At 35.3% G+C, this 11,317-nt stretch overlaps 1 long non-coding RNA gene across 1 annotated transcript in view; it reads left to right on the top strand.

The window, feature by feature from the left end:
• The first annotated feature begins 940 nt into the window (after window positions 1–940).
• Window positions 941–11,317, top strand: part of LOC118922279 (uncharacterized) — a 51,324-nt gene continuing 40,947 nt past the window's right edge. The window contains exons 1-2 of the long non-coding RNA XR_008992743.1: window positions 941–1,306; window positions 5,203–5,291. This is a non-coding gene — a long non-coding RNA (uncharacterized LOC118922279). The remainder of the gene's footprint in view (window positions 1,307–5,202; window positions 5,292–11,317) is intronic.

Below are 11,317 nucleotides of genomic sequence, written 5' to 3'. Positions count from 1 at the left end.
ATTTTTGCCAGAAGACAGTATAGATGGAGAAAGTTGCCAGAAACTGAATGACTTAATTTAACTGTTTGAAAATCCATTATAGGAAACACTTGTACACTTATTTGTACAGTCTCGTTCTGATGCCTCAGCGATTCCTGGAATGTGTGCCACTCTTGTTATTTCCTTCAGGAGACAACTAAGGAGTAAGTCAACTACTGCAAAAGTCTAGGCTACCATCTGCTTCTTCTCGATGAAGAAACTGGGAGTCTTTTTTATAGTTAGTAATAGCTTCTATGTAACACTATTCAGTTTCTCTGCTACATGGACATTTGTATGGAAATTCCAAGAAAAGATTCAAACTGACCAGTCCAGAACTTCTATATTCCATTAAATATTTTTGGAGCAATGTTACCAACATACAGATGCTTCTGTAACTTTGAAATGTTTTCCTTTAGGAAACTTTCCTTTCTCAATTTGTTCTTAAGTTGAACACTGAAGAAACAGTTTACTCAAAATCATACAATGTGTGAGAGAAACAGAAAAAAAAAAAACCCCACATGTCTAAACCTCCTTTCAAAGTGATCATACAGATCCAGAGAGTGTCCTCAAAGGAGGTGGCTGGCCATCTGGTGAGTGTTACTCTCCTTCAGTGCATGAAGAACTGCTGAGCAGCACACACAATATGTAACATTTGTGGATTCCCTTTTAGTTGAAAATACAACATATATAGAAAAGATGGGGGAGTATGTGAAAAAGTAGCATAATAAGAGTACATTAATCAAGTGCAAACTGTAAGTAATTGCTAAGGGGATGTGGAAAAGTGATTTAAAACTAGATTGACAGCTTGTTTAATAGGCAAATCTTACAAAATTTTTTAAAGCGGTGATGGATTTGGACTGTTAGAAAAAATAACCATTCATTCATTCATCAAATATTTATTGAGTGCTAACCATGTGCTGTGTGCTTGGTACCATTCAAGACTCCAGAGATACAGCAATATACAGAACTAATGCAGAGCAGAAACAGGCAGGTCATCTCTCAGACATGACACTTTGATAGGAAGAGAAGCCACAGATGTAGGAGAAGGGACACATGACATAGAAAGGGAAGAACTAGTACTGGGCTTCTCTTAACAGGCTTTAAATACTAGGGTGTTGCTCAAGGGAAGAAAAGGTCTTGGATGTGAACTGAGCTCCCTCTGTCACTACAATCGGAACAGCCTGCTTGTCCTTTCTTGTTGGCCAGCTCTCCAGGCCTTCTGCACAACTTTATAGTGACCAGAGGAACACAGATGAGCAAGCACCCGCGCCAAAGGCTCCCTGCTGAGGTATGTGGGAGATGGAGGGAAAGAATGGCTAGCCAAAGTTGAATCCAGGTGTCCTTTTATCTTTCCAATGGTGACATCATGTAATATCAGTAAGTAGTTGTCTAAATTGGGATTCAATTCCTGAAGGTTCTGCTCTTCCTCTTTCCCTCCAAGGAGAAAGAAAAGGAATTCTATTTAAGCTCCCCTTTTCTAGTCATCCAAGTTTTCCTTATTTACCCAGCAATTTTCCTCTGCAGAGTCTGATGGAAAGTGTTTTATGTTTTGTACAGGCTAGGAGGGTGGGGGCGAGGGAGAATACCAGAGGCTGCAACGCAATATAGTGTGTAATATAATAAGCAACAAGAGAAAAATTCAAGAGCGGGGATTAAACAGGCAGTTCTAAAAATGAAAAGGGACATATCTGAAGTCCCTTTTCAAGAACAAGTTTAGCAATTATTTACCTGAGGCAAAGAAAATATGGGATGACCCCAAGATTGTAAATTTGAGAGTCCAAAAATTTGTGTTGCCACCAACAATAGTCAAGAAATTTGGAAGCAGTGGCTTGAAGGGAAAAAAGGAACTTAATGTCAGATCTGAGTGCAATGTCACTGGAAAACAGAGGACTCCAGCTTTCTGATGAACTGTCAAGCCTGTTGGCTGTTCACGTGGAGGTCATCGTCTCACAGGGATTTACTGAAATCCTGTGGACTGATGAAGGAATGCAACGCAGAAGATCAAATGTATATGAACTTTGATTATAAGATGAGGTATCAGTTTCTAAGCAATTTCAAAGGCAGTAATCTAAATTTGGAACTCTTTCCTTCAGGTCAGCCAAAGCTATCCTTTCATTAAACATTCTCTCTTCATGTTGGCTGATCCCTTAGTGGGTGAGAATGACAAACTGAATGAAATAAAGTGCAAGACTCAGTTTTCCTGAATTACCTTACTCAATGTTCTGAAGTTTTAATGGAATGTTCTCCTTACATAAATTGTGCCTTAAAATAAAACACACTAATAAATACCTGCAACTTTTTTTTTTACTTGATACTTTTGTATAAAGACTGTAACTTCCGTAAGTATAGAATATAAAAGATACATTAATATAAGTCATTCAAACTATTTAGCTCTTAAATATGGATTTTGTTTTTATGTAAAACTGTCAGGTGAATATGAATTTCCATACCCAAGTTAAGGGGGAATTCTTGGCTGGGGAATTGTGTAAATAGAAACCCACCTTTAAAGAGGACTCAATTTTAGAATGTGGTATACTATGTATTTCTTTAAATAGAAAACGATCAAGTTTTATACTTCCTGAACCAAGAGTTTTTGGAATCTATATGTGATACATTTTCTGTAAAGAGTACATTATATCTTAAAATACCTTTAGCATTTCATATTATCTAATCTACTGTGGTTTGGGATTCCTACATTTATGGAGAAATATCTTTATAGTAACCAGCATTTTAACATTTATTGAGTACTTACTATATGTTGGATACAAGTGCTCAAATATTTATGTCTCTTTAATATTCATAACAACTCTATGAGGTAGTACCCATTTCACAGATGGGCAAAATTGAGACCTTAGTTAATTGCATCTTCAAGGCAACATAGCTGGTACGTCAGCAGAACTAGGATTTCAGTCCAGATCTGATTCTAATGTCACTTTTTTTTAACCAATACCCTATTTTGCCTCCAAAGTCACCTAAATGCAATTTTATTATAAAAGTTTAATGTCTGTTGAACTCTATCCTATATAATGGAATGATTTTTTTCAATTGAGAAATGTTCCTGAGTTTTTGCTTATTCTCTTGACTTGAAACAAATTAAGGCAAATTTGATCACATACCAAACCATATATTTCAGACTAGTAACCATAATTTAAAAAACACACACACAGAAAATTTCCTGTACTTCTGTTTTATGGGTACAGGAACATATCTGTTTAAGTCTACTTAGAAAGGTTATACATTATACACAGTACTTGCCACTTAGCGTGTTCCTAATAAATGTAATTTCCTTTTACATTTCAATTGAAATTATTTTCCTTTATTTTTTCTAGGTACATTTAAAAAATGTACTTACTAAGCTTCGTAAAGCTTTATTAAGGTATAATGGACATTCAATGAACTGTACATAATTAAGGTGTACAACTGGTAACTTTTAACATGTGTACATAAAGTATATAATTGGTAAGTTTTAACATGTACACACCCATGAAACCATCACCAGAATGAGTCAGTGAACATATCTGTCATCCCTGAGTTTTCCCTCTTTATAATCCCTCCCTTCTCACACCTCTCCCCCAAGGCAAACACTGCTTTGCCTTTTGTCCCTATAGATTAGCTTACATATTCTAGAATTTTAATATATAAAATCATACAGTTTATTCTAAATTTTTTGTCTCTTTCTTCACTCAGACTATTGAGATTCATCCATGTTATTGCATGTAACAGTAATTCATTCCCTTTTATTACTGAGTAATATTCCATCATACGATTATATTACAATTTCTCTATTCACCTGTTGATGGTCATTTCAATTTGAGACTGTTAAAAATACAGCTACTGTGGGCATTCATTTGCAGATTTTTGTAGGATCTGTCTCTTTCTCTCCTTGGAGAAATAACCTAGAATGGAATGGCTAGATCATATGTTGGTGTGTATTTAACTTTTTTAAGAAACTGCCAAACTTTTTCAAACTGTTTGTATCATTTTACATTCCTTCTAGGAGTGTATCAGAGTCCCAAATCCTCCACACCTTCAACACTTTTCATTTGAGCCATTCTAATAGATTTGTATACATTTTTTTTGTATATGGGTATCCAGTTTTTCCATCACTGTTTTACTTTGCCTTTCCCTAAAGACTAGTGAGGTTAGTAAAGTCAAGCATCTTTTCGTGTATTAATCTGCTATCTGGGTATCTTCTTGGGAAGGTGACTATTCAAGTCTTTTCCCATTTTTAATTGAGTTTTGTCTTCTCACTGTTGAGATCTGAGAGTTCATTGTACTCTTGATGCAAATCCTTTACTATATGCCTTGCATATATTTCTCTGTGCCTTGTTTTTTTCAGCAGTGTATTTCAGAAGAATAGAAGTTTTTAAATATTTTATTAAATCCAATTTATCATGTTCATTTGTGGATTGTTCACATCTAAGAACTCTTGGTCTAACTCAGAGTCACAAAAATGTTATGTCTTTGTCTAGAAGTACTATAGGAATTTTAGGTTTTACATTTAGGTTTATGATCAATTTTGAGTTAACTTTCATATATGGTGTAGTATATGAATTAAAGTTTGTATTTTTATACATGGATATCCAGTTTTGTTCATGGATATCATGAATTGAAAAAAGAAATTCTTCACTGAATTACCTTTGCACTTTGTCAAAAATGTATTTCTAGAATCTGTATTCTGTTGCACTGATCTGTTTTTATACTAATACAATCTGCTTTGATTACTGAAGATATTTAATAAGTCTTGAAATTAGGTAATGCCAACCCTCTTTGTTCTTTTTGTTGAAGTCGTTTCAGCTCTTTTAGATGTTTTGCATTTCTGTAGGAATTTTAGAATCAGCTTGTCAATTTTTTTTAAAAGTCTTCTGGAAGTAACCTCAGAAATGCAGTGCAAGGGTCTTTTGTGCTTTTTGTCAAATTTATTCCTAAGTAGTTAATATTTGTTATGCTATTGTAAATGCTATATATTTTTTGCATTTCCATTTTCAGTTGTTTGTTGCTAGAATGTAGAAATATAAATGAGGGCTGTGTATTGATCTTGTATCCTGCAAACTTGCTAAAATAATTTATTAGTTGTAGGAGTTTTTTGTAGATCCTACCAAGTAGAAGAGATGGATGATTATGTCATTTTATTTATTTTTTCCAATCTGAATGTTTTCTTTCTTTTCTTGCCTGACTGTACAGAAACTCCAGTGTTGAATAGAAGTGGTGAGAGCAGACATCCTTGTATTGTTCCTGATCTTAAGGGGAAAGCACACAGTCTTCCACCAGAGGTATGATGTTACCTGTAGGTTTTTTTGTAGATGCCCTTTATTTGGCTGAAGAAGTACCCTTCCATTCCTAGTTTGCTTAGAGTTTTTAAATCAGAAATGAATACTGGATTTTGTCAGATGTTTGTTCTGCATCTATGGAGATGATCAGCTTTTCTTCTTTAGTTTAATGTGGTGAATTGATTTTTAAATGTTAAATGAATCCTGTATCCTTAGGATAAACCCCACCTAATATTAATGTTATGCTTCTATATTGTTGGATTTGATTTGATAAAATTTTGTTTAGAATTCTACATTTATGTTCATGAAAGAAATTGGCTGGAGTTTTCATTTCCTGTAATATTTTTGTGTGGTTTGGTATCAAGATAATGCTGCCCTCAAAGATCAGGTCGGTATTTCCTCCTCTTCACTTTTATAGAAGAGTTTGTGTATAATTCTTATTACTTTGTTCCCTAAATGATTGGAAGGATTCTCCACTGAAGCCCAAATGGACTAGATGTTTGGTTTGGTTTGGTTTAGTTTGGTTTGGTTTGGTTTGGTTTGGTTTGTGGGAATTTCATTTTTAAAAACTTGATATGTTGTATTTTAATTTTTCTTCAGTTAGAATACTTTCTAACTTCACTCTAATTTCGTGATTCTTTCTTTAATAAATGTATCACATAGAAGGCATGTTGTTTTTTTCCCAGGTATTTGTGGATTTTCCAGTTAGCTTTCTGTTGCGATTTCCATTTAATTCCACTGGGGTCTAAGAGCATACTTTGTATGACATGAATCCTTTTAAATGTATTGAGACAGGTTTTATGGCCTAAAACAGAGTTTGGAAAAGTTTTTCTGAAAATGGTCAGACAGTAAGTATTATAAGCTTTGTGGGTCACATACAGTCTCTGCCACATATTTTCTTTCATAGACCTTATGAAACCAAGCTAGATTTGGCCCTAGGGCCTCAGTTTGCTGACCTTGGACCTAGAATTGGTCTCTCTTGGTAAATGCTTCATAACCACTTTAAAGGGAATGTATATTCTACTATTGCTAGTAGAGTGTTCTAGAAAAGTCATTTGGGTAATATTGGTGGATAGCTTTGTTTGAGTTTACTGTATCCTTGCTAAGTTTCAATTTGCTCTAGCAGTTATTGAAGGAGAGGTACTGAAATCTCTAAGTGTAGATCTGTCTGTTTCTCCCTGTAGTTCGGTTTTTGTTTCACGCATTTTCAACCTGTTATTTGGGACATAAACATTTAGGACTGTTTAAGCTTCCTGATCAACTGGCCTCATTATTATTATTATTATTATGAAATGACCTTCTTTGTCCCTGGCAATATTCTTCGTTCTGAAATCTTACTTTATTTCTATCATGTTAATGTAACTACACCAGTTTTCTTTGACTCATGTCCGCATCAGCACTGTATATCTTTTTCCATCTTTTCATTCTTAACGTGTGTATTTGCATGTAAAGTGTGTTGGGTCTTGCTTTCTATCCAGTCTCACAGTATCTACCTTTTAACTAGGATTTTTAGATCATTTAAATTTAATGTAATTATTGATATAATTAGATTTAAACCTATCATCTTGCTATTACCTATTTTTTCTATGTGTTCCATATACTCATTGTTCCTTTTTTCCTCTCTTTTGGATTTTTTATTATTCTATTTTTTTCTTTTCTATTTTGTGGGCTTATTAGTTACAACTGTTTTGTTATTATTCTGGTTGCTTACAGTTTACAGTCTACATATTTAACCTACCAGCTCCCTTTCAAGTGATACCACACCACCTCACATACAGTAAAAGAACCTTTACCACGCCATATTTCCATCTTTCCCCTCCTGCTCTTTATGTTATTGTCATATACTTTACTTAATGCATTTTGAAACCCCATAACACATTCTTTTTTTTTTAATTATTATTTATTTTTATTTTTTTAAATTTTTATTAAGGTATGATTGATATACAGTCTTATGAAGGTTTCACATGAAAAAACAATGTGGTTACTACATTTACCCACACTATCAAGTCCTCACCCATACCCCAATGCAGTCACTGTCCATCAGTGCAGCAACCATAACATATTCTTTTAAACAGTTTTTTAAAATAATTTTTGTTTAAGTAGTTGATTATCTTGAAAGAGAATTAAATAGGAGAAAAAAAAAATTACACATTTACCCATGTAGTTACCTTTTCCAGTGTTCATCATCCCTTTGTGTAGATCCGTATTTCCATCTGGTTCTACTTTCCTTATGTCTGAAGGACATTTTTTTTTTTAACATTTCTTGTAGTTCAGTCTGTTGGCAATGATACTGAATTTTTACTTTGTGAATTTTCAGAGTCTCTGTGACTCTCAGGTTTAAAGTGGGTAAGCATCAATTAATCTACTCCTATCATATACTACTGTAAATAGCCGTGGCTAGACTGTTGAGAAAACTGAAAAAGAGCATATTATACAATATATGAAATATATGTGAAATAGCCTAGGACCTTGCCTCCGAAAGTCCATCTTGGGGCAAGGGAATTTGTGGTATGCTGGGGTGTTAAAAGCCACTGAATAATAAAGGTGGGATGTTTTCTTAGATATCAATTTTAATCAGAGATTTTGAAAAATGTATAAGCATTTATACTAAACATAGGAGTATAATGGTATGTAGTGCAACATTTATATTAAATTTAAGACAAAACATGAAACTAAAGAAAATTCTAGCTTGGGACCTAGTTTATAAGGCAATTTTTTCACTCTTCCGTGCTATTAACTAAGTTTTTTTGGAAAAGTTTGAGAAGCAGACCTTAATGATTGCCCATGATTCATTAAAACCTCTCCTAAAATTGGATGCTGTCAACAAATGTAGACTATTCATATAGGTTTTCATTCAGTTTGTATACGTTTTGGAATTGACCACTTTATCCTATTATTCAGCTCAGGAATCATTTCTTAATTGTGTTCATGAAAAGTGTACTTGATTCCAAGTTTTTAAAGCACCCATCCTGAGTCCCATGAAAGACTGTAATTGCCAGCTCACTTGTGGCTGTCAACATGCCTACATCAAACGGTTTCTGCAACACGGCCCAATTTTCTGACTCCAGTCCCGGGTAGAGTATGAGTACATACCAACAGGCATGTCAGAAACAGGCATAAGTTCAATAAACAGGCTCACTGTGCAGAGCCTACCAGAAAAGCCATTTGTAAGACTGCATCCCAAGGAAATAAGTTAAAGGCAAAAATTTAACTATTAGAGTGTTCCTTTTAGTAGTAGAAAAGAATTACTTAGAATCAATACAAATATCCCCAAACAAGAAACTGCTTACAGTACATCTTTATACCCTGTAATAGAATACTTATTCAGCCATTAAAATATATTATAGTTGAATATTTATTGTTGAAAAATATATATAATGTGTACATATATAAATTTATACACACAAACAGGTATGAATATTTAATAATGGCTAAATAGTGGTCATTTCTGGGTGTGGAATTACTCATTTTTTCTGCATCTTGCTCATTTGTATTTTAAAATTAATTGCTTGTAATAACAGAGTTTCCAGAAATACTTATTCAATACGAATACTTATTCAAATTGATGAAGTCATTTATTCATTAACTCAACAAACATTTGTAGCATTAAATATAGCATAGTCCTTGCCCTCATGACTCTTAATTTGTGAGGAGAAAAGAAAAGGCATGATTAACAACCTTGGAAATGTTTGTTACTGCCTTTCATTTTCATTACTAAACTGCCAGTCATTCCCTCCTTTATTCATACCTTATTCATCAAGGACCTTGACACTTGGACACCTGGCTTCTGGAAACTCCTTCCCCTGTATTTTCTGCCACCGGGTGCCACTGCAGTGTCTATACAGACAACCCATCTAACAGCCTTGAACTCTAACCACTTCATTAAGACCCAGAGCCACACCCTCAACCTTTGATCACCAGGAAACTGTTCCACAATCAGGGTCCAATACTAGTGTCTTGATCTCCCGTTCCAACCCCTTACTGCTGTCGTTTCTTTCACTCCTTTACTTCCTTACCTGATCTTACCTCAATTCCTCAAGTATTCCCTGTTCTTTCACACCTCAATTTCCCACGGAGCTTCACATCGTTTCCAATCCAGCCTTGACTCCCTGGTATATAGTCTCTCTTGATAATAACCTTGTCCTTGGTTAATTCCCTTTCCCATTCCTTACGGCATCCATTCCATACATCTTCCTTCAACTCCAACTTGCTACTTTACCAATGCCCTTACCTCTTTTATGTCTCCTTTACCAGGAAAAATCTAAACTATCAGCTATGAATCTCCTTCACCTTCTTGCTCCACATGTACAAGTTATATGTGTAACTATCGTCTTCCTCTTCCTTTTAACCTCAGAGGAAGAAGTATCCTTTCTCTTTTTCCAGGTCACTTCCTTTACCTGCACCCTTGATTCCATATCCCCTCTTCTACAGAGCTTGTTGTCCTGTTATCCCTTTAAATCTCTCCTGTCTGCTACGCATTCCCCACATTTTGGTAGACTCTCTTCACTGTAGAATCTCCTTGATTCTGTAACCTCCTCCCTAAAATTATCACCCTTTATTTCTGTTCCTAGAAGGCTCTTTTGGGTCAATAATACTATAATAACTGCATGGTGACAGATGGTAACTACACTTGTTGTGGTGAACATTTTATAATGTACATACACGTCAGATCACTATGTTGTACCCCATAAACTAACATTATGTCAAGTATACTTTAATAAAAAAGGGAAAAGCCTTGAAATAATATAAGTCATTTAATCTTTCTCAGTTTTAATATACTTTCAACCCAATGCAAACAGAATCTTACCACAATCAATGCATTGGAAGTGTTCCAGCAAACATTACTAATGACAAAGTTGCCAAATGCATGATCTTTTCCAACTTTCTTTACCTGGCTTTCCTTCTGAATCTTCCCCTGAACCTACTTCTGGAACACTGAGCTCACCTGGTACCCCTCCGTCCCTGTTTCTCTTCGGCACTTCTGCTGCCTCCTCTGACTCCCCCCCCTTTACTAGTGTCGCTTCTCATTTTCTCTAACTATAACCAGTCGCTCTGAGCAGTGGCATCCATTTCCTCATAACTTCAGCTACCACCTACGTAGTCATATTTATTTCCAGCCCTGGCCTTTCTCCTAAGCCTCAGAGACCTATGTTGAGCTCTCTACCGACCTTCTCCACACGGACATATATCCCTTGGGACTTGATCTTCCAAATTCAGTATGTTCTCATTGAGTTTCTCATCTCTCTCCCCTTTCCCCATTTTCCATCCCAAACACTTACACACACAAACCCTGTTCTTCCTCTGTTTGTCTCTGTCCTAGTTAATTATACCACCACTGTACTCTACAGCCAAGCCAGAGACTTAGGGAGTCATTCTAGACTTCTCTCTCATCTCCATCCTAACCATTACTTCTCTAGCCCCCAAATCTCATTATTTCCCTCCATAACTGTAAAAACACACAAAAATGCTTCCATTTATTTTACAAAGAATAACAATAATTAAAAAACACTTTAAAACATTCCCCCTATATCTGACCTATGAAATGACAACCATGTCACCTAACAAGCCATGAAGGTTTGCAGAGAGACACAATGCACATGAGTCACATGTAAAGTATTTTTTCATCAAATGATTCAAAAAAAGATTTGAACTTCATCACAATTAACAACTGTCATACTGACAGTTTTTGCACCTAATGGATTAACTGTAGGAATTTAAATTTTATATAGAAGAAAAGGAAATTTCAGTATAGATAAAGGTAGATTGGGGGAGGGAGGGAGGGAGAAAGGGATTAAGGGGTATTATGATTAGTACACATCATGTAGGGGTGGCACAGGGAAGTCATGTAGCACAGAGAAGACAGGTAGTGATTCCATAGCATCTTACTATCTGACGGACAGTGTCTGCAATGGGGTGGAGGAGGGGACTTGATAATATGGGTGCATGTAGTAACCACAATGTTGCTCATGTGAAACCTTCATAAGATTGTGTATCAATGATACCTTAAAAAAAAAAAGGTAGTTTGGGGG

This window comes from Manis pentadactyla, chromosome 2, assembly GCF_030020395.1.
Source record: "Manis pentadactyla isolate mManPen7 chromosome 2, mManPen7.hap1, whole genome shotgun sequence".
Lineage (NCBI taxonomy): Eukaryota > Metazoa > Chordata > Mammalia > Pholidota > Manidae > Manis > Manis pentadactyla.
The sequence above is the reverse complement of the archived record's forward strand: the minus strand, read 5'-3'. Positions and strand labels throughout refer to the sequence as shown.